General features: G+C 41.1%; 1 protein-coding gene across 1 annotated transcript in view; it reads left to right on the top strand.

Annotated features, from left to right (window-relative positions):
• LOC122812560 (connector enhancer of kinase suppressor of ras 1-like) overlaps positions 1 to 25,292 on the top strand; it is a 719,099-nt gene that overhangs the window by 95,302 nt on the left and 598,505 nt on the right. Inside the window, exon 2 of the mRNA XM_044084817.1 lies at positions 9,732 to 9,851. The gene's annotated coding sequence lies outside the window, so the exon portion shown is untranslated. The remainder of the gene's footprint in view (positions 1 to 9,731; positions 9,852 to 25,292) is intronic.

The following is a 25,292-nucleotide window of genomic DNA, read 5'->3' as shown; positions in this document are numbered from 1 at the left end:
CATGAGCATCACTTAGAAAACACATGCTGCTGCCTAAGCAAAGCAAGTGTAGTTCTCCACATCCACCAGAGAGGGAGTGAGAGAGACAGACAGAGACAAAGTAAGTCAGGGACGGAGTGGGAGAGTAAAACCTAAGCATGTTTGTGTCACACACCTACCAGTTCAGAGTTTCAAACTCCTGACAGACTATGTATTGCTGTCACATGTCTATGCAATTATTGCATGCGCCACATAGCTTACATGTTCAGGAGCTGTCCAAATGTATATGTGATGGTGAGTGACATCTGCAACAGTGATATGGTAGCGATATGGTAGGTGTAGTATAAGTGCCTGTCCACATGAAAGGTGTCAGTGACAACACAGCCACACTCTCTCAGGGACTCACACACATTGACACACTTGGCATGGTCAGGAATACACTTCCTAACTAGTTAGTTTGTCACACTACAGTACTCTGTAGGTATCTCATGCACCACAGGTGTTATCCAGAGGTTATATGAGCAAAGGGTATGTGAAGGTGTCTGACATCAGACAGCATGCTTCAGTATGCCAGTGGGGGTTGTAGTGAGTTTGAATGTGGTCAAAAGCATCATATACCACATACGCAGACACAGGGTGCAAGTACTGACATGCATTCCTGCATTGCTTCACAGGCGTGTAGTGGTTGACTATGGCAGAAGGCTATACAAGGGTAGGTGAAGGGTATACCTTGACATCAGGCCACATGACAATGGTCTGCAGTGTGGCTCAGGGATGTAGTGTCTGGATTGGCCCACGCAGGTGGGTATTGTATTCACCATCCAGTCACCTGGGTAACTATTGTGTGTGGCCATTGCTGTGCAATGCTTGCCATGTGTGTGTTCTTTAGTCCATGACATGGACACTGGGATGAGCACATGTCCCACATGTATGTACAGTGACATGTGGAACTGTACCTGGGATGTCTGGCCCATGTTGTGTAGACAAATTTTCAGATGTGCCTGTCCTGGCCTCATGTGCCGGGAACTGGTAATGGACAGCAGGGTGACCCTGCACCTACATTGATAGCATGATACAGGTATTCCCTGGTGTCAGTGGCATCTGTCCATACAGGGCATGTGTTTAAGGCATGGTATGTCCTTTGTGGGTCACATTTGATGGCACCGCAGGTGTTGCAGGTGTCCAGTGGGGAACATAGTGAAGGCACACACTGTCTGCATGTACATGCCTATTGTACTGATGGACAGAGTGCCATGCCCTCTGTAGTCCACTGCAATCATACCATGGTTACTATTTGTGAGCAATATTCAGGGTACTACCAATATAGTGGTTGTTGCCTAGGCAAGTGTGTTTGTGTATGAGACATGGGTTGAGAGTGTTCTCTGTGTAATACAAGGGTTGCTAACTTTGTTTGCCAGGCCTTGATGGCACATATAGGGGGTATGGATTGCCACCCCAGCCTCTCAGCTATTTCACATCTGTTATCCTTGTAAGGTGGACATTGTGACATATAATAGGGCCACCATATAAGAAATTTGCAAAACTTGCTCCACAATGAGTCCAGTTGTTACACACACACAGCCACCTCCACACAGGATGCGAATGACAACCACAGGCAGACACACACACACACACACACACACACACACACACACACACACACACACACACACACACACACACACACACTTGCCATGTCTGGTATTAGAACTCCTACCTAACTAGTGTATTACACTACAGCATTACGCAGTTATAGGATGCACCACAGAGATTACTGGAGTACTCCTTCTCCAAAGGTGTATTTCACTGTGTATGACACTTACCAAAGAAGGTCATTGGAGGTTGTAGTGACAGTGAATGGCCTCAAAAACACTCCACCCTATACAGAAACATCCACACTTGCCATGTGTAAGAATAGAACCCCTACCAAAGTACTATATCACACTACAGCATTACGCTGTTATAGGATGCACCATGGAGATTACTGGGCTACTCCTTCCCCAAAGGTGTATTTCACAGTGAATGACATCAGCAGGCTTGCCAAAATAGGGCATTTGAATTGTAGTGAGTGCACCTAGCCTAAAAAGCATTGCTCCCTACACAGACAAAGCAACACACACACTTGCCATGTGTGGGAATAGAACCCCTACCAAAGTACTGTATCACACTACAGCATTATGCTGTTATAGGATGCACCACAGAGATTATTGGACTACTCTTTTCTCGAAGGTGTATTTCACAGTGAATGACATCAGCAAGCTTGCCAAAGTAGGGCATTTGAATTGTAGTGAGTGTGACTAGCCTAAAAAGCATTGCCCCCTACACAGACAGTGACACACAAACACACATACAGTTGCCATGTCTGGGATTAGAACTCATACCTAACTAGTCTATCACACTACAGCATTATGTAGTTATATGACACACCACAGAGATTACTGGGTTACACCTTTCACAGTGAATGACATCAGCATCCTTGCCAAAGTAGGTCATTTGAATTGTAGTGAGTGTGACTAGCCTAAAAAACATTGCTCCCTACACACACACACACACACACACACACACACACACACACACACACACACACACTTGCCATGTCTGGGATTAGAACTCCTACCTAACTAGTTTATCACACTACAGCATTACGCAGTTATATGACATGCCACAGAGATTACTGGGCTACACCTTTCCCAAATCTGTATTTCACAGTTAATGACATCAGCAGCCTTGCCAAAGTAAGGCATTTGAATTGTAGTGAGTGTGACTAGCCTAAAAAGCATTGCTCCCTACACAGACAGAGAGACACACACACAAACACACACACACAGTTGCCAAGTCTGGGATTGGAACTCCTACCTAACTAGTTTATCACACTACAGCATTATGCAGTTGTATGACATTTCACAGAGATTACTGGGCTACACCTTCCCCAAAGGTGTATTTCACAGTGAATGACATCAGCAGCCTTGCCAAAGTAAGGGCATTTGAATTGTAGTGAGTGTGACTAGCCTAAAAAGCAATGCTCCCCTACACAGTGATACACACACACACACACACACACACACACACACCCACACACACACACACACACACACACACACAGTTGCCAAGTCTGGGATTAGAACTCCTACCTAACTAGTTTATCACACTACAGCATTATGCAGTTATAGGAAGCACCATGGTGATTACTGGGCTAATCCTTTCACAAAGGTGTATTTCACAGTGAATGACATTAGCAGGCTTGCCAAGGTAGGGAATTTGAATTGTAGTGAGCATGACTAGCCTAAAAAGCATTGCCCCCCCCCCACACACACACACAGTTGCCATGTCTGGGATTAGAACTCCTACCTAGCTAGTTTATCACACTACAGCATTATGCAATTATAGGATGTGCCACAGAGATTACTGGGCTACTCCTTTACCAAAGGTGTATTTCAAAGTGGATGACATCAGCAGGCTTGTCATAGTAGGACTATGGGGAGGGCAGTGTGTGTGCATGGGCCATAACCCATTCTTCTAGAGGTAGACACAACACACACAGGAACACACAGGTTTATATTCCGCAGGTACGTGTATACAACTGCTAGATGACTACTGCCTTGCACAGTCATGTTGCACAGCTAGCACTTGCACCACAGAGTCTGTAATGCTTACGGATGCCAGTGGCTAATTTATACAGTGAGTGACATTTACACATCATGTGGTTGTAGCCATTTGTCTGTGTGCTGGGTGGGACAGGCCTCATGATGGAAGGCTCTTTGTCACTGTCACTCTCTTCCACACATCTATGTATGTCTACTTTTGGCATTTTATAGTGTGTTGTCCTTGGATATATGTCTGTATTCCTATCCAGTGTGTGCAAAGCTTGACTGGTGCATACTGAGGAGTGTATGCACTAACATCTGTAACTGTCAGATATGTATGGTCCACTGTTGACAGACATGGGCTTCATTTGTTTGTGTGTGAGCATGCCCAGTATGATCTTTCAGTATGTTGTAGTATGTGCACACAGCTATGTGTCAGACCTTGCACATTCCATGCTCCCACCCCCATTATTCTATCCTCTTCCATACATTATGCATACATTCTCTGATACTTTCCCTAAAGTTATCACCTTATCACAGCTGTGTTTTGGTATTGGTCTACAGTTCATGCATTGGGACATGTTACTGTCGTTTGTCCATATGGCCTTGCATACGGCTTATGTGGAGTGTGTTATGTTGTTATTTGGGTGTCCATGACATAACATACATTGGCAGTACAGGTGAGACACAGGCCTTTGGCAGAGGCCTGTAGGCCATTTGGTGGTGATGTAGGCCAGCTGTAGCAGGCCGTTGCATTCTGTCAGTCCTACAGTCCCAGACTGCCATACAGTATATTCCCCTGGAGGGACAGGGTAGGTGTGCTAGGTGTTTATGCCATTGCATTCTGTCAGTCCTACAGTCCCAGACTGCCATACAGTATATTCTGCTGGGGTGACAGGGTAGGTGTGCTAGGTGTTCATGCCAATACTTTCTATCAGTATTGATCAGGTGATGTGGATGCTTGCAGGGTGCTACTTACAGCTAGGGATACACCTGCATGGGACACCTGCACTGCACGCTGCATTCTTTCGCTATTGCCATACACAGGTGGGGGTCATATTGTACCCATTCCCAACAGCAGGGATACGACCAGACAGGTACCTGTGGGTGGTGTTTGGGTGAGCTGGGTGCATGTCTGCTATGGACACTACTTGCATCTGACTCACAGGTATGCATGGGGCATTCCAGTTATGCTGGCTTGTGCAGGGATATCAGCTGTTTCCCAATACATCAGTCCTATCACCTTTGTGATCTACAAGTGTTCGGCCAGACAACATCGGTATTCTCTACTACAACCCCAGATAATGTGATGCCTACCTGTATGCACAATTCCAAGGGTGTGTCCATTACACGGTTACACGTTATATACTGTATGTCTGGGGTACTTTTCCCTGTGTACTGCTTGTAAATCTAGCCCAACAGTCATGCCGTGTCCATCTTTCAAATGTTGACACATATTACCACCATAAATTTACAATGGCTTACTGCTAGCATGTGTTTTACTGGGGGGAAATGTCTTTGGCACTGCAGTTTTGAGGACTTGGCCCTGTCATTGGCAGTAGTGGGTAATGGCCATCAGGTCAAACCTCAACATGCATACATACTGACCACTCTCACAGTATGAAACACACACCAACCTAACACACAGATACCTGCATATTGTACAAATGCTACAATCTATCCTGCTACCTTGGCCACCTCTGGTCATCTGTGCTCCACTGGTATTATACCTACACATACATGTTATTACATGTCTACATTGGATTGGGGGGGGGCACACCTGACTGTTACTACATGTCTACATAGGATTTGGGGAGGCACACCTGACTGTTACTACATTGCTACACAGGATTGGGGGGGCACACCTGACTGTTTCTACATTTCTACATAGGATTGTGGGGCACACCTGACTGTTTCTACATGTCTGCACAAGATTGGGGGGCACACCTGACTGTTTCTACATTTCTACATAGGATTGGGGGGGGTACACCTGACACTTGTACACATTTGCTATGACTGTACTGGTATGTCAGGTACTCCATTTCATTCTGTTTTCTAACCTAACATGATAACTAGAGGCATATCAGTGTACTACAGGTCTTAGGTTTGATTGACCTACATATTAGTTTCTGACTTCCTACCCTTCAGAACAAACATCCCACTGCCTGACCTCATGTAGTCTGTCTGTGTAAGCCTGGGGGGGGGGGGTTACCCATAGACATCATTCAGAGACCTTAGCACAGCCTTTGTTTGTGTTTTTCTACACCTGTCCTGCTGGCTGAGACTGTTGTTGGGTATGTGAACCTTCCTGACCGGCATGTGTGTGTCATATGGACACACATGTGGCCCAGCACATTTCCTGCTGTAGGTTTTGTCACCATGTGTAGTGCTGGCTACTATGGTGACACCAGTATTTGTTACAGATCTCATGCTGCCACTATAGGTGTCTACTATCTGCTGGCATCCCATTCAGCCACCCAATTCCCTTGCATGCTCACATCCATACCATAGATACAGGTAACAACACATACTACTCCATTCGACAATTGGTAAGGAGAGTGACATACCTTGTGGGTGTGCCAGTATTGAGGATGGTCCTGGAGGGCTGCCTATGTCGGATGCACATAGTACACTCCCTATACATGGTTGAGCACAGGTAGTGTCATGTTTGGCATCCCTTTTACTGTATGTGTGAGTCAGAGAGAGGTGTCTTTCCCTGCGTCCCTCCTGTGTCAGTGTATGTGCTATGCGTTGCCTCTTTGCCAAGGCCAGGGCATACTGGGCACGCCTCCTTCTGCCTACTGGGGCAGGCTCAGGTTGTTCCTCCTCTGAGGCACTCTGTGCCTGTGCAGGCCTTGGCAATGGTGGGGGGCTGTGTGGCCTTGCTCCGTGCTGTTCCTGCTGCAGCTGTTTCCACAGGATCATATTGTGTAGCATGGCACATACGATGACAATCGGAGTACATGTAGCTGGGTAGTACTGCAAGGCTCCACCAGATGTGTCTAGGCACCAGAACCATGACTTGAGCATCCCAAACACATGCTCTATTACAACTCTGGTCTGTGTGCATGCCTCATTATGGAGTTCTTGTTCGGGTGTGTGTGCATTTCTGATGGGTGTCATCAGCCACGGCTTCAGTGCATAACCAGCATCCCCCAGTAGGCGACCATAAGGGATGTCCCCACTAGCAAATCTCTGGTACAGCTGCGTCAGACGCCAGATGTGGGAATTGTGATAGCTTCCAGGGCAGCTAGCACACACATTCATTATAATGCCCTGGGCATCGCACATGACCTGGCAGGTGATGGAGGGGAAGCCCTTGCCGTTGATGTAGACCCTACCCTGCTCACCGGGTGGTGCTTTGATGCATATGTGCGTGCAGTCTATAGCATCCACTACCTCAGGGTATTCTGCTATTTGGTTGAAGAGATGCATATTGCTGGCCAATGCCTCACGGGTGTTGGGGAAATATACATGCTCACCGGCATGTGCTGACATGGCATCCAGGAACTGGTGGAGTACCCTGGATGATGATGCCTGTGAGATCCCCATGATATCCCCAGTTGTCTTTTGGAAGGTACCTGTAGCTAGTAGTCTTAGGCCTTACACATACCTTGGTATCCACTGGGATGGGTTCCCTTCTGTTAGTTATGTGTGAGGTGTGGCCGGCACAGCTCAACAATTTACTGTAGGAGGTCCCTGTCCACCCTATAGCACTCCACTATCTCCACCTCATGTAGCCCCTGGTAGGTTACCCTGGGTCTGTACACTCTTCTCCGTCTCCTCACTGTGTGTTGGTCGACAGCATTCTCATCCTCACCACCCTCAGCCTCTTCCATATGTTGTTGTATGATAGCTATTGCAGCCCCTATCATTTTGTTGCTTTTGTTTGTTAAAAATTCCCCGCTTGTATACACTGGTGGTGTAGAGTATGTGGGAAAAACCAGAGGGAAAGGTGTTTGCATAGTTTATAGTAGTGTTCTGGGCTGGGTTGGTCTGCTGCCTGTGTAATTGGCTGATTCTGATACATTTCATCTGCCAGATATGCTAGTTCTCCTTTATTACCTTCCTACTGCTGTTTTCCCTTCCCTCTACCTTCCTATTTAAGCAAAGGGGCCCACTGCACAAATACATTGCTCAAATGTGCACAGAGCTGCTATTTCCTGGTTTACTTTTTTTTTCCCCTTTAAAACCCAGTGCATGGCACGCATACCCGCCTAGACGATGTAAAGAGTGCTAGGCAGCCTCAGACACTCCCCTTGCTAAGCTAAGGGCAAACCCAAGCCACACAACTCCAATCTGCCTACAGTATGCTTGACACACCCCCTATGATGTCAGCTAACTCCTAGGCTTGCACCAAGCTATTTCTGCTCTTACACTGTTGGGTGCTGATTAGTTTGCAGGGGAAATCTGGGATTCAGTATAATTTCCTTCATTTGCATAGGATTGTCTGCTGATGCATAGTTACAGGTCCCACACTGAGCCTCCCCCTTTAGTAACCACTATTCACTAATCATGTTGTCTTCTGCCTGCCATTGAGTATAATGGCAAAGTAGTGATTTTGGTTAAAATGCTTATTTTAGGCATTTTTTTTAAATTTTTTGCCTGATCCCATTTGCGCACCGCTGCCCTACGCTTAAACAGCTGAGATCTGCTAAAAAAATTAAAAGTTGATTTTTTTTGTTTTCCATGCCACTGGCCATATATATTGGCTGGCTTTCTACTTAATAATCACCCATTATTTGGAGCTGTCATGGCTCCGTTTTGTAGTTTGCAGAAATGTACTCTGTTACTGGCCGAGTGCATTTCTGCAGATTGCATTAGTCCTGCACGGCCGGCTTCCAGCTTCCTGGATCAGAAATTCACCTCATTTGCATGGATTTCACCTGCAAATGGGTTAAGTTGCATACAGGGGCTGAGTCCATGCAGGAGCGCTTGTGCACGGCCCTACAGCTTATTCCTGGATCGCACAGCAGACATATTGCCTGCTGGAGCTCCTGCACTAGTCCTGCACACCATGCAGGGCTTGTTGAATCCAGGGGTATGCTTATTTTTCATTTTCATTTAGTAGATTAAATCACCCAATTACAAGATTTGTACCTTTTGTGAAACAGTACAGCTAGAATACTGTCTTTAAATATGTTGCCTGAAATACATGAATATTGGGAATTTTTGGATAGTAATATAAACTTATTTAAAAATGAAAAATTTTAGAGTGTTATAAATCTACAGGAATTGTTGCCTTGGTAGGCTAATGGTTTCCCTTTGTCTTTTGGAATTATGGCACTATATGTTAGTAGTTTCACCTTGGCCACCTCTGGTCATCTGAGCTCCACTGGTATTGTTTTATTTTCTGTAGAATTTGCTTGATTCTCATGTTGTGCATTGCCTTGTTCATGACTTTTAATGATAGCTACCATGTCATGCATCACACAAATTACTAGGTGCAAGCAAAAGGTCTTTTAAATCTCAGCTACGGCTTGAGTAGGGAATACAAAAAAACAGGACCAAAACCGAGAGTACCATGAGTTAGCTTGCCTTTGTTATTTGAATGGAGTAAAAACTTTTAAATGGAAACAATAAAGTTAAGATTTGTAACTACATGTTATATGCCTTTATTGGCCTGAATATAACCATAACGACTTAGAAAGTTAAAAAAAATGCCTTGGACATTCAAAAGCCATGAAAACACTTGATGTTGATGTCCTTAAGCCATCATTTGCATATACCCCATGGGCCTCCATTACAGGAGGTTTAAGGTATCACAGTAAAAACTCTAGCTTGGCTGAATTTTTCTTTAAGTTTGTACTGAATGTTAAATGCCGTTGGTACAAATTTAGAACTGATTATGGGGAAATGAGCTGACCTGCTAATAATGAAGACACATCCTAATCCACAAAATAGCATAAATAATAAGGGTTCAGTTTGTAATGCTGAATCTACCAAGAATTAGGAAACTTCCCATCAGATGTGAGGTACTGCAGTGGGAATATACACAGAATGACATTTATGCAGTCCTTAGCCTTCAAGTTAATTAGACAGTCTTAGTTTGCCTTTTATATTTGTTTTTCAGTTTTAGCTTCAGATGTTCTGTTCAGATGGAGTCAAATAGAAGAAAACTATGACAAACAATTGCATGCACTAACATTTAGAAATTCTCTTCCTTAGTGCAAAGATTTATGTGGCATCTGTGACAACATTGTGATCAGCAGACCTCCAGCTGTACTGAACCAAACTGCTTCCCTAGAAACCGTCTATCTGGAACCAGTAGTTCCCGGTGACAGTTTGGTAAGTAAGCTTTACTTTCAGTGCAAGTTCATATGGTTTATTAACATCTCACTGTGTTGCATTAGGCTTCTGGCCAAACTCATGTACGCTAACTTGTAATTTATTTATTCATTTCCTTTCATTAAGGGAATGAATATGCTATAAAAATCCATTGTACTGTAACTAGATAATATCCCACTGCCTATTGTTTGCATAGTGCATAAAGCGAACGTATAGAATGTTGTACTCTCTACAGACACGGAGGGTTGCTGTGAGATGAGTGCTATGATTTAAGGTTTCAGGGGTTCATAAATTATTGATGCTTCTGTAGTGTCTTTGTGAGAGCAGTCATTGTTGACACTGTAGGAGGGGCCAGATAATATTAACTTTCTTTTTATTTATTCATGTTCTTATATTTGTTTTTGATTGCTTTGTCCACCAGTTGGTAATATTTTGAGTGCCACATTATTAGTCAAGTTTTCCACACAGGAAATGGCAACTTAGTTCAGTGGTCCAACTATAGAAGAACAGTTCTAGATCAGTAATTTCAGACTGTTTGCTTTAGTTTCTGTCCCTCTCTAACCAGAGTGAAAATTTGCATATAGTGCATTGCCTTATTTTCCAACTGTTGCATTTTAATGAGTGTCAGCACTGAATTGGTAATTACCATAACTGTCTTCTTTAGCACAAGAATAAGGGACAAAGCCAAAATTTAAATATGTGTGTGTGTGTGTGTGTGGGGGGGGGGGGGCACTAAGTTCCAAAACAGGGACAGTGTTTAAAAATTGCTCTTATAAACTTTTCTAGAATAATAGGCTTTTCATGACCCTCCAGTTTCTGAAAGAAATGGATGAAGTCTGAATTTTAAATGCCTGTCTTTATTTAATTACTGCAATCCTCAATGATTTACCAGAAAACCACACATTTTATGAGGAACAGACCAAAATTTTGAGGCAAAATATGGGCATACTGCAAAATTTTGGACAGTTGATAAGTATGACAATTGCTTTCATATTAGACAATTTATATTGAAAGAAATAGTAAAAACAGTGTTCTGGATATTTAATCAGGACTTTTCACATGTGGACCAAGTGGGTCGTTCACATTAGAACTAGTATTATTTTTGAGCTGTATATATTATCAATGAATGGCGATTTTTTTCCAAGTTAGTCACTTTTAGATTCATACTTTTGGTGTCCTTGTGGAGTCCACTGTTTGTTTTCTTGGTTTATTTAATGCAACTAGCCACGTTAATATATTTTCTTCTGTTATTCCTAATATTGACTACTTTATTTATAGTAATAATCATAGTACAGAACTACTGATGTCCTTTTATAGTCATATGCCACAGTATTGATAACATGAGGTAGTCCGCCTCTGGCTGACCCGTGTGTCCATCCAGTATACCAAAGTCTAAATGCTACTGTAAGGTATGTGCGACACCACATATCAGTTTGTGTACATCAACCATAAACAGATGTCGGGTATAAAGCGGACATCAGAATGTACCTACCTTCAGAATTTTTCTGCCGCCTGTCCGATTGCCAGCTCCTGTCGTCTCTAACCAGAGAAGTCATGTTTTTAATTCAGATAAGTACCCTGTTGGGCCTTTTTCTTATTACTTTTGGCTACTGTGTGTTTTTTTGTAGTGAGTACATGTCAGCTAGGAAGGTCAAGTGTGAGTGTGGAAGGCGGATTCCACATAAAAACTCCCATGAGCTTTGCTTATTTTGTCTAGGCCCAGATCACGATCACACCTCTTGCACCATCTGTAAGGCCTTTGCCCCAAAAGCACTCTGTAGCCATCTAGCCTCTCTTAGGTTATACTTGGAAAATCAAAGCCTTAAGTGCTTAGCTCAAGATATGGAACTGATGTCGGCTCTTCAAAAGAGCCATTACTCAAGAAGGCCAAGAAGTTTTGGCCTGAACCAAATGCTGCTCCCTCTATTTTGGGTGTTCCTCTCGAAGCCAATGAAGTCCTGGAGGCTGATGCAGAATTTGCAGAGCCTCCTTCGACAGGTACCACCATGGAAACCATCAAGGGATCTGCAAGCACATCCCAGAGGGATTCAGGTGCTGGGGGGAACCATGGCTGGTTATCTCTGAAGGCCAGAGCGGTGTCACTCAGATTGTTGTACACGAAGATGTTCCCACGGACATCGTGGAATGAGAGCTTTTGCCCTCAAAAGCTTCAAGTCCAGGATTTTACTGGGGGTTCTATGGTTGTTCACAGACAATAGCACAGTCCTCTGGTACATCAGCAAGCAGGGGGGACATAGTCTTATATCCTCTTCAGACTGGCATTATACACCTGGGAGCTAGCCCAGTAGGGTTTCTCTTCAGGCTATTTACATTCCCTCAGCTCAGAATGTGATGACAGACACTCTAATCAGGTGCATGACTCAATCCCATGAGTGGATGTTAAACAGGGATGTGTTTCTGGATCTGGTCCATCATTGGGGTATTCCTCAGATAGATCTTTTTGCCTCCCCCATGAAGAGACAACTATCCAAGTATTGTGCCAGGATACCACATCCTGGGGCATGGAAGATGGATGCACTATCCTCCCCATGGAAGGGGGTTTTCTGTATGCACTTCCCTTCCCACTTATCCAGAAGGTTCTGCTGAAAATTCAGTGGGGACAATAAAAATCATGCTGGTGATCCCCTTTTGGCCAAGACAGCATTGGTTCCCCCTTATCCTACATTTAGCCAAGGGCAACCATCACAAGTTACCCCACAGGATGGACTTACACACACAGGACAAGGGAACTCTAGTGCATCCACAAATGTCGACCCTCAACCTGACACTGTAGGTGATGGGGCTTTAATCCCCTTCAGACACCTTTATTCTGAGGATGTGCTACAAGTTTTGCAGGAGGCTAGAAAACTCACTACTAGGAAATCCTCTGTTTCCAATTGGAAGAGGTTTTCCATCTGATGTCTCAAAAAACACTTACAGCCACTGTCAGTAGAGGTCCTGGTGGTTTTGTCTTACCTCTGTGAATTAATGAAGAGTGGCTTGTCTTATTCTTCCTTGAAGGCACATCTTTCTGCCATCTCTGCATGTCTTCCATTGTCCCCTCATTTAGCTTTTAAGCTGGAAGTCAAGCTGTTTATAAAGGGCGTCCTTCACATTAGACCATTTTAAAGGTGGTAAAAGGGAGTTATTGGTGAGACAGTTATTTCAACTACCTAGCGGAAGGGAATTGAGGAACCATTTGATGGTCTAATGGGCAGTTGACTTAATGTAAGGTTGATGGTCCACAGATGGCAAGGATACTACATTTTTTACCTGACAGGATGACATCCCAGTCAATGCAGAGGCCTGTATGTCACTGACGGAATGAATGGGATCAGTATTGTTTTACAGATCAGACAGCAAAATGTGCAGCTTGAGTTCTTTACATAGCAAAGTAAACAAAATCAGTCAAAAAAAAAAAATATATATATATATATATATATATATATATATATATATAGACATACACACATATATATGTATGACTAGTCATTGACCATTCAAAACATTGACAACTAGATATTGATATCACAATGTTGAAATACAGTACATTGACATGCACTGAGCATGCTCCAATAATTACCACATTGATTGCAGGCTAAACCAATAACAAGTGTTTTTGTAGGGGAGCAAGCCCTCCTGAACCCGCCATGTCTCCTGGTAATTATATATACTAACTCCAAGATTGCAAAATCCCCAGGGAAAGGGAATATTCCCCTACCAGAGGTTGGTGATCCTGTGTACTTGTCAGCCATTTGTTTCCATCAACCGAACATGTATTGACATTGTGCATATTTGATGCGAAGTGTGGGAAATATAAATCTATCTTTCTATATATGTGGTGTGTGTGTGTTTGTGTGTGTATGCATGTGTGTGTATATATATATATATATATATACGTGTGTATGTATGTGTGTGTGTGTGTGTGTGTATATATATATATATATATATATATATATATGTACACACACACGCGCACATATATATATATATATATATATATATATATATATATATATATATATATATACATATACATATACATACACACACACACACACACACACACACACACACATATATGTGTGTCTACTTCACATAATCGAGCATCCAAATTTTTGACTTTCATATGGCCGAGATCATATGATTGAACATTTGAATGTTCGAAAATGTGGGGGAAAAAACTAAACAGTGCTAGTAGGGGGGCAAGCCCCCCTGCACCCCCCCACCCCCACTATTTAAACATACCAACTCTGAGATTGCACTGTTTTGCGGTAAAGGGAAATCTTCCCGTTCCGTGCTCTATGGAGATCTCCATTCAGACCATTCAAATTTTAAAAGTTCAATCATATGGTCTAGGCCATATGAAAGTTGAGCTTTTAAAAGTTCAGCCATCTGAAGGGGACCCATATAAATATATATATATATATATATATATATATATATATATATATATAGATATGTATATGTATATATATATATATATATATATATATATATATATATATATATATATATATATATGTATATATATATATATATATATATATATATATATATATGTATATATATATATATATATATATATATATATATATATAAAAAATGTGATTTTTTTTTTACCTAAAAGGAATGTGTGTTCCTGTATAAAAGGGATCCTTTCATTCACTGTTTATGTTGAGGCATAAACAAGTGACACTAAAAATTAATTTGCAGTTGTTCTTTTGTCTTTGAGAGTAGGATCCCAGCCCTATTTTTTTAGTTAATTATGCCAGTAATACATATGTTGAACCATTTTATTTATGCAGGTTTCTAAATACAAAGAGAAAAAAATGGCCAAAGGCCATCAGTGTGCAGGGAACAGACTCCTAAAAATGTTCAAAAGCTAAGGGGTTAAAGGTGATGTCATTACTACTGCATTGGCTGTAAATTTCTGTAGACCATCTTGGAAAACTTTGGCAGTTTTCTTCAATCAGCATATTTGATTATCCGAAATGTATTCACATATTTATATCCAAGACGATCAGTTAAAAAAGGAGTGACTTTAATACAAAGCCATGTGGGACACAACTGATGACTTCCAGTGGGAGAGACAGGTAACCCCCACTCTGACTTGTTGTGTTCTGTTGCTTAACCTATGGTATACTCATTCATTTGCATATGTTTTGTTATTTAATTCTTTAAAATTTTCATTTGCTGCCTTGTGTGCAATAATGTCAAAATATGCAGTATGGACTGTTAGCCCTTCGTCAAGTTTTGTATTTACCTGTTCAAAGTAAGTTACAAGATTCAAAAAGCTGTATATGTAAGAAAAGTATGGTCACCTGTGTCTTCATTCTGTCCAGCAAAAGGTTATAATTTGAGTATTAATCATGTAAGACTATTGGATAAATGCTGTTTGTTGTGGCTTATAAGATTTGCTTAAGATACTAACTGTTTTGCAGGATATATTTAGATACTAATTATTCCTGCAGATTAGGGTAGGGATAGCGAGATGGAATGGAAGTCAGGGACCTGCAGAAAGCAAAGGACTTCTGTTATTCTGAAATATAGTCATATCTCTCATCTTCATAGTGCAAGAAATCTCGACAAAGCCTAAAATAATGGGGGGGATGGGTGTCAAAGGTCCCAAAATAGTTAGAGATTTTAAATGTTGCTGTTATAAATTTAGAAGGTTACTAGAATAACAGGATTTGTGTTAGCATGCATTTTCTGAGAAATATGCAGTCTGAAACGTAAATTTATATCATTAATCAGTAACTTAAATCCTCAATGATTTGCCAGAAAAACACAAATTTTATGAGGTACACACCAAAAATTTGAGACTAAAATCAAGACATTTTGCAAAAATTTGGACAGTTGAGAAGTATGAATATAGCTGGAACAACCTTTTCATTTAAATGAAAAATTGTATATAAAGAAATCAGTCAATGGATCAAAGGCAACCTAGTTGCATACTTTCAGGCAATATATTTACAGTCTGGTAGGAGATATTACATATTGAGTAACTATCAATTATTATGGGGAGTAAAATGAGCGACAGTATTGGTCTGGCTTTATAGTCTCTTCACTACAAAAGGTGCAGCTTCTGACCCACAATGATTCTTTATTTTAGGCTGAGACAGGCTTTATGATGCCACTTCATGCATTTGTAGCATTATTATTATACCCTAATTAAAATGTTAAGCAGACTAAGGAATTTGAGAAAGTCCTTGGGGATATCATAGAGTAGTATTTAATCCTGGCTGAAGGCTGACTTTTGTATTGATCGAAGTATGGAAACTTTACAACCTTACAAGTGCAGATATTTGGCATTCAGGAAATGTTGGTAACAGCAAGTGACGGGATACTATATTGTGTATATACATATATATATATATATATATATATATATATATATATATATATATATAGTCTGTGTCCATGTATATATCTGTATATCAGTCTACTTCAAAGTATCAAATTGCCACTTTATCAAATCCCACATCATTGAAACGACATCGCCGAAACTGCAGAACTTCGAAAACCCGGAACATTAAAACCTTTCCATGGGAAGCAAACCATTTGGTCACCGAACTTTGCCCATTCCCCACTGTAGTGCAGTCTCAGAGTTGATATATTTAGTTAGGTGGGGTGTGGAGGGCTTGTTTTATGTTGGGTTAGTGGTTGTCTTCTTGGGGTTAGTTTTTGATGTCCCGGATGGTTGATATTGTGCAGTTTTGGTGATGTTGTCTCAGTGATGATTTGATACTTTGCAGCAAACCCAGTAGAGCCTTATATATATATATATATATATATATATATATATATATATATATATATATTTATGTATGTATATATATGTGTGTGTATATATATATATATATATATATATATATATATATATATATGGATATCTGTATACCTGGCACAGGGCATAGAGACTGTTTGAGAAATCTGATGTCACTTGCATTTCTAGTACTAGGGGGATAGTTTGCAGGTGGCCCAGATGAAGGTTACTTTCCACTATGATGATGCTGTAAAACTGATGGCTGCAGACGTGCATATACCAAAGGTGAGCCACCTGAGGTTCCCTCAGAAAATGTAGTTTTCAGAACATGCTACTACATATGTTAAAGGAATGTTAACTCTGGACAGGGAAAAGCAGTATGTTATGTAAACTCATAAGGAGCAGTGAAATATGTATTATGGAATAGGATACGGGCAAAAAGAAAACTTGTGTGAGAAAAAAGTAATAAAAATGCAGAGCATAGTTTGAAGCTTTAAATGCATAAAATACATTTGCCTGACTAAGGAGTTTAAAAACGAGACGTAAATGAGACATCTTTGGGATACGTGCAACAAAGAAGTAGGAAGGGATGATTTAAATGCTGAGGCATAACGTAATGTATTATCCAGTACTATAGTTCCATTTTCGTATTTACAAGGTTCATAGGTAATTAATAAGGAAAGTGTTAATAAGCCCAAACCAAATCCCCAATTGCCCCAAAGCACTCACTAGTTAAATGACTTGCTCAAGGTCATCCAGAAGGCAAATGAAGGCTGATGGAATCATACCTTGTACAACAGGAAGTAGCTCAGTAACAGCTCAGCTGATGGAATCATACCTTGAGCAACAGGAAGTAGCTCAGTAACAGCTTAGCTGATGGAATCATACCTTGTACAACAGGAAGTAGCTCAGTAACAGCTCATAGCTTTAATCCTGTCTAACAATTTCCAGACTAAATTATACCATCCCAGATGGGATTTGATCCCACAATCCTGGCTCAGGAGGCCAGAGCCTTATGAATAGGCCACTGGGACCTGATAAGTTAGTCAGTGTAAGCGGTACTGGAATGGTCAGTTGTAGTGATCCTCAGCATGTTATCTGAAATATGAATGAAAACCTCAGCAGTTCCACTAATGAATGAAGCAAGTCGCAGACTATTTAGCTGAGAAACACAATGACATTGGCATTAGACAATTGCCTGAAACGGTCATCTGTCTTTCTCTCATAAGTAGATATCATCCATACAGGAATTATTAAATGAGAATTATCCCACAACTGCATGGACAGTGTCATTGGTATCTCTTGTCCAGAAGCCAGGAAGATCTGTTTGTTGAATATTTTGTCTAATTTGTTTTTTTAATGTGAACTCTAAATTTATATGGCTATGTTGCCAGGGAAAGTAGATGAAAAGAAATTTTGCTAGCCATATTATATCTGCATCACAGAGAATTTTTGAAAGGTAGAGCTGTTATGGCAATTATTAGAGGAGTGATATTTTAGAAACTATTCCCAGAAAATGCTGTGAGAATGATATGTTATGTGTACCCATCCTGATGTATCACTGGCAAAAAGTTGAAGGTGATTAGCAGATTTATGGGACTCAGTCAGGATTTTTTATTTTTATTTTTATTTTTATTTTTAACCAGGTAAGAAAATAAACAGTAAAGCATAATATTGTTTTAATTTTGAACTGACTGGAATAATGAACCCTTGGTATCAATTTAAATAGTTTAATTATAAAGTAAAACTGGCTTAACTGAGAAATTGGGTCTGTGTGCATTTGCATTTCTCTCTCTCTCTTTCTGTATGTGTGTATATATATATATATATATATATATATATATATATATATATGTATACTATACGCATATGTGCACATATATTATATACACCTTAATGATACTAAGAGAATCTGTATATTTGTACTCTACATACCCCCAGGTCATAACACCCCTATTCTAGAAGATGTACTCTCCTGGACCACCCAAACATTTCAACATGAAGCTATCATTTCAGGGGATATCAGCGTAGACTGGCAAACCTTCACATCCCAACTACCCACTAACAGCATCAATCTACATGTTTTTCTCAACTAATCTCCTGCCCAACAACTTTAGACTGGATCCTCATATCATACCATTCAAACTTCACTAATGCTGGTACACATCCAAACTCCCTTAGTGACCACCTACCTGCTTTCACCATTTGAGTAAACACTCATCTGCTAAAAACTCACACTCTAAAATTGGTTCATAATCTCACTGACTTCTATAAAGACAGGTTTAATGATCTACTTTGCAAAGTAGTAGAAGACAGTACACTACTTTAATAACTACTTCCTAAAACTACTAGATACCTTAGCTCCAGTTTGCACCAAAAGAATCAAAAACAATCCCATGCCGTGGCTAACTAAGGAATGTAAAAACTTAATGGAAAAAAAAGGATGCAGCCTGGACTCTATGGAAACAAAGCAATAAAGAACAATATCTAATTACTTTCAAGCAGCTATGTAACCAAGCAAAAAAGCAAATTATCAAAGATAAACAGCTACAGTATAGTCACTTGCAGCGGAAATATAAAACCAATCCAAAAAATTCTGGTCCACTATTACAACTTTACTCCACCACTGAAATGTAAAGGAATCAAAGATTTCACTCAATGCCCCTCCCTCTGAAATTGCTGAAGATTTTAATATCCACTTCATAAAATCTATAACTGATCTTATCACTAAAAGCACCAACACCTACTTCTATTCCTCCTTATCTATCCCTAATACTCCCCATGCACTGGGCACAAGCCCTCCCTACCCTCATTGCACAGAAGGGTCTATATTGGATGCTTGAACTTTGAAAAGTTCGAGTGTCATATGGTCGACACCATATGATCGAACCTTTGAAAGTTTGAATGGTTTAACGGAGATCTCCGTACAGCGCAGAATGGGAAGATTTCTGTTTTCTGCACTGTAGTGAGATCTCAGATTTGGTATATAGAGAGGGTGGGGTGTAGGGGGCACAGCCTTCCACGTAGGGGGAGCAGGGGGGGGCCCTGCTTAAAATGTTCAGGTAGGTTATTTGTGTAGTTTATTTTTTTTTGGATTTTCGAACTTTTAAAAGTTCGATCATATGGTGTTGACTATATGACACTCAAACATTTAAACGTTGGAGCATCCAATATAGACCCACACAGAACCCCCTTCTGAGAACCATCCCACTTTCTCTCTTCAGCCAATACCTACAAGCCTCATAAATAGATTACTGCACAAAATCAAACCCTGTTCTTCCTCTGCTAATAATCTCCCTCCAACTTTCCTAAAATTAGCAGCTGATTCTATTGTATACCCAGTCAGCATCTTGATCAATTCATCCATATCTGAATCCACAGAATCCAACATCTGGAAAAAGTCCCATATCATCCCCATTCACAAAGGGGATAACTCCACTGAACGTACAGAGTTTTGACCCATAGCCATACTTTCTCTCATCTCTAAAATACTGGAAAAAAATGTATTCATCTTCAACTCATGAAATACTTACAGCATAACAACCTCCTTACAAACATGCAACATGGATTTCGTTCTAGTCACAGCACAACTACAGCCCTCCTAGCCTTCACTGAATATGTAAACAGAGGAGCTAGAGACACAGGTTGCTCTCTATCTGCTTTATTTCTCGACCTGTCAAAGGCATCTGATACTGTGCCACACTCATTACTCTTGAACAAGCTCTCTAACCTTGGAGTTACCCCACCTACTCTAAACTGGTTCCACAATTACTTACAATAGTGGTGCAGTGGTTAGCGTCATCTCACAGCAAGAGGTTCTCTGGTTTGAATCTCAGCTGAGGTGCCTTTAGTGTGGAGTCTGCATGCCCTCCCTGCATTCTTGTGTGTTTTGTGTGGGTGCCCCAGTTTCCTCCCACATTCTAAAGACATGCATCTAGAGCTTCTATCCCTGAGCCTCCACTGAAAATGGTCTCTGTCCCAGTTGGACTTTCCAAGTAAACAAATGTTAAGAACATGGACCGAAACTCCAAAGGCAGTGGTGTCTCCAAATTCATAAAGGATATGCACACCTCCAGACTAGTAGTCCAGCATAACTCATCTGAGATGCTTCAGGTACAACTAACATTGGGTTAGATGGTGATTCAGGTTGTAGCCTGCTATGGGTCCCCAACCATGTTCCAAGACTATCAGTCCACATTCCTAAGCACCCTGGAAACTATTAGGTTCCAACCCAACACACTCATACTAGGTGACTTCAACTATTTTATTTTTATTTTTATTTTATTTTACATTTGTTAACCGGGCTAGTCTAACTGGATATATTTCCATTTTCAGTAGAGGCCCGGGGAGAAAAGCTCCACATAGAGATAAACACAGTTACATAGTATGCAAAAATGAGCTGAAATAAAAAGGACAAATATACAGGATAACATCATAGGATTCAACATTCACATAACATCATAGGATTCATCATTCACACACAAAAAAAAAATAAAAAATGGAAACTTATTTCACATTATTTTATAGGAAGGTTATAAAAAGAAAGTAAAAGAGAAAAAATATTCAAAATGAAAAGAGTGAGTAGATCAGTTAAATATATACTGTCAGTAAAAAGAAATGAACCTAAAGGAGGAGAAGGATAATAGAGAGGTAGCTCTTATAAAGTGATGGTAGTAAAGCTTGGACATAAAAAGAAGGAAGAAGGAGAGGGAGAGGGAGGAGTAGAGGAAATTTGTGGGAGATTTAGTCGGGGTTAAAGCAAGGACATAACCAGTGATTTTTAAGGTAAGTTCTAAGTTTTTGTTTGAACAGAACAGGAGTTGGAATAGAAGTAAGTTCAGTAGGAAGTTGATTCCAGTGTTTACCAATGGCGTTAGAGAAAAGGGAGTCACCAGCAAGGTTGTTGGATTTAGTTAAAGTTACTAGGAGTTTGCTAGAGGAGCGAAGTGAGTTTAGGTTAGAGTAAGGGGTAAAAAGTTTGGAAAGTGCAGGAGTGTTATTAGGTTGATAGAAAGCTCTTTGGACAAAGGAAAGTTGGGAAAGAAGCAACATATTTTCTAATTCCAGCCAGTGAAGTTGCTGAAGGTTCAGACAGTGCTGAGTTCTGAATTGATTGCCAGTCACAAATCTAGCAATACTATTATATGTGTTAGCCAGTTTAGAGAGATTGTTTTTCTTCAGGTTAGTGTAAATTGGTGAGGCATAGAGAAGAGTTGAAATAAGGTGAGAGTGGGCAAGAGTAGCTTTGGCTGTCGGGGTTAAGAATGTTCTAATTCTGTAAAGGGAGCCCAGTTTTCTGTTTACAGTTTTAATGGTATTATTGATGTGACAATCATAGGTAAGGTTGTTGTCAATCATGACACCTAGCAGTTTGGTAGTGGAGTCAGCTGATATGAGGGTGCCATTAATAGATGAGATAGAGAAATCTAATGTGGGGGACCTAGTAGTAGGTTTAAATAGGAGGAGTTTTGTTTTTTTAGCATTTAAAAGTAGGCAGCGTTTTAAGAACCATGCTTCTACTGTGTGGAATACTATCAACTGGGAAAACTACTCTTGCACCAATATACTGGCCCAACACTTCCTGGAATTCATCAGTTCCAATGCCCTGGACTAGCTCATTCTTACCCCCGCTAGATGCAACATCCTTGACCTGGTTATTACTAACATGGGCAACCATTGCTCTACACCAATAGTCAATTCCTCCCTGGTTAGATCCATCCTCAAACTAATTACCATAGAAATCCACATCTCACTCACACCACCCATAAAGGTAACCACCATGAAAACTTCTCCAAAGCTGACTTTGGGCTCCTAAAAACAGAGGTGGCTAACTTCATGGCACCCATGTCAATGGAAAATAGATGCATAACTGCCAAATCATACGCCAGTGCACTGTACAAACACATGCATAAATGCATGGAACTAGCGATACCCAACAGAACCAAGATGCTCTCCTCCAAAAAAAGGAAGGCAAATCTGGTGGTCCCCTGCCATTAATAAACTCTACAACAGAAGGAAGGAAGAAACTGTTGCAGAAAAAGGTGAAGTCCCAAGACTGGAAAAACTCCCTTATTAGCCTCAACAAAAAGATGAGATCCCTCATCAAAACCTCTAAAGCCAGCTATGAAGGCAGAACTGTGGCAGACACTAAAAACAACCACAAAGCCTTCTATAGTTATATGAAGAATCTCCACAGCAATACCCAGGTTTGCTCTGAGTTACAATGATACCTCCTATACTGAGCCAACAGATATTGCCAACATACTGACTGACAGATTCAGTGCCAATGTTACCACCTTCTCCCCCCAAAGGACTAATCATAATACTGGAGGATTGCCAGGCACCCAGTATTACTGCAGCACAGGGTATAGCTGCATTATCCAAGGCCAAGAATACAACTTCCATGGGACCGGACAATATCCCTGGATGTGTTCTACATGAACTAAAGGGGAACTGGCACCAGATCTGTGTGCCCTGTTCAATCAGACCCACACCTCAGGCTTTGTTCCTACTGAGTGGTGCACTGCTACAGTAATCCCTCTCCATAAAGGGGAAGCGACTACAGACCCAGGGAATTATTGCCCCATTAGCCTGATGAGTCTGATATGTAAGGCTATGCATCATCATGGACCTAATTAATAAGGATATAGGGAATCTCCAAACTCTAGATCCCACGCAATTTGGTTTTGTGAAAGGTAGATCATGCCTTCTCAACCTGGTTGACTTCTTTGAGTCAGTCACCAGAGCTGTGGATGAAGGCAAGGGAGTTCATACAGTCTACCATGATCTGGCCAAGTCCTTTGATACTATTCCCCACTTAGGAATTATTGATAAACTCACCAAACTAGCCATCAACCCCTATATCACTAGGTGGGTTGCAAATTGTCTCACAGATAGAACCTACAGTGTGAAATTAGCGGACTCCAAGTCAGACTGCCGGCCAGTCATGAGTGGAGTCCCACAGGGTTTGGTCCTGGGTCCTCTCCTGTTTGGCATCTACTTCTCAGAAGTCCAGGGCAACACAGAGGGACTCTGGCTGACCAAGTTCGCAGACAACTGCAAGCTGGGAGCCATTATTAACTCCCCAAGTGATGTAAACATCCTACAGAAAGGCCTCACTGAGACCAATGCCTGGTGTCAAAACCATGGCCTTAAGCTTAATGCCAAAAAGTGCATCATCATACCCTTTGGGAAAAACTCAGTTCCCACTAATTACCACATCGATAGGAGCCCACTGAACACTGAAGGCGTTATAAGAGATCTGGGGACACAGGTTAACAGCAACCTCTCCTTCAACCACCACATTGCCACTGTGGTCAGAAAGTCCTTCTATGTGGCACATCTCATTACCAAGGATTTTGCATCCAGGAAGAAAGAGGTCATCATCTCCCTCTCTACTCTTCCCTCATTAGGCCAGTCGAGTATAATGCCCCATTTGGCATGTACCTCACTAGACACATGCAACAGCTGGAAAAGCCACAAAGTTACCTAGGCCTTAAACACATGTCCTACACAGACAGACTCAAAAATCTTCAGCTATTCTCTGTCTCATATCATCTACTAAGAGGCGATCTCTGCTTGACTTACAAAGCCATGTCTGACTCAGCTCTATTAGAAATGCTTCATCTAAAGAAATCCAAATCCCTCTGCACCACACACTGCAGAGACCTCAAAGTCATTACCACAATCAACAGAACATGCTGGATGGACAGGTTCATAACTCAGAGACTGCCAATGCTCTTCAATAGACTTCCATACATGTCAAGCAGAGCACCTCACTGGCCCTTTTCAAGAGAAATCTTGATGAGTGGATGGGAAATAGAATGTTCACCCCAGGGATCACTGCAGTGGCTCTACTTGATAGAGGCACTGGGTACTAATGATGGGTGGCACGATACCAGGGCACATCTATGGGCTAGGCTTTTAAAGGCTCCAGGGCCATTAGCCTAGTACACACCTATGAATAAATAAATAAGTAGAGAATAAGCTGTGAAATGGTCAAATGTTATCCCCCCTTTCTAGCAAATCCCACTGGAGTCCCACAAGTATCGATCATATGACCCCTACTTTTTAATATCTTTACTAATGACTTCTATACTGCAATTACTAGTGGAACACTGATACAATATGCTGATAATTACACAATAATCTGTACCTGTCGAACACTACCTCAACTTTGGTCTAATACTCAGCAAACTTTTTCTGCTGTTGAATCCTATTCCTCAACCCATAAAAAAGTAAACTGCTTCTTTTCAGCCAAAGAACTGTACTAGTAATTTAAACTACTTCATAATTTTCTCTGCTGATAACACCACAATTGAAACTGTCCACCATGCCAAGCTACTTGGTGTAGTCATAGGCAATCACCCACAGTTTGATCTCCACATGCAGCAAAATGTAAAGAAAATCCAACAGAAACTCGGCACACTATACAGAAACAAACGCACCCTAATCTTGTCTTCAGAAACCACCCTCCCCAATACTTTCCTTCTACCCTTCCTGCTTTATGGCACGCCAATACTTACCAATTTACAGAGCTTGTCTAAATCCAAAATGGAACAGTGCTATAATAAAGTGCCAGGTTTGCCACCAACTCAAAAAATACAACCAACCACTGCTGGTCACTAAAAAAACTAAACTGGCAAGAATTCCCCACTTACCTACTGTATACC

The sequence above is a fragment of the Protopterus annectens genome, chromosome 1.part1, assembly GCF_019279795.1.
Source record: "Protopterus annectens isolate FY-2018-M chromosome 1.part1, PAN1.0, whole genome shotgun sequence".
Taxonomy (NCBI): Eukaryota; Metazoa; Chordata; order Ceratodontiformes; family Protopteridae; genus Protopterus; species Protopterus annectens.
The sequence above is the reverse complement of the archived record's forward strand: the minus strand, read 5'-3'. Positions and strand labels throughout refer to the sequence as shown.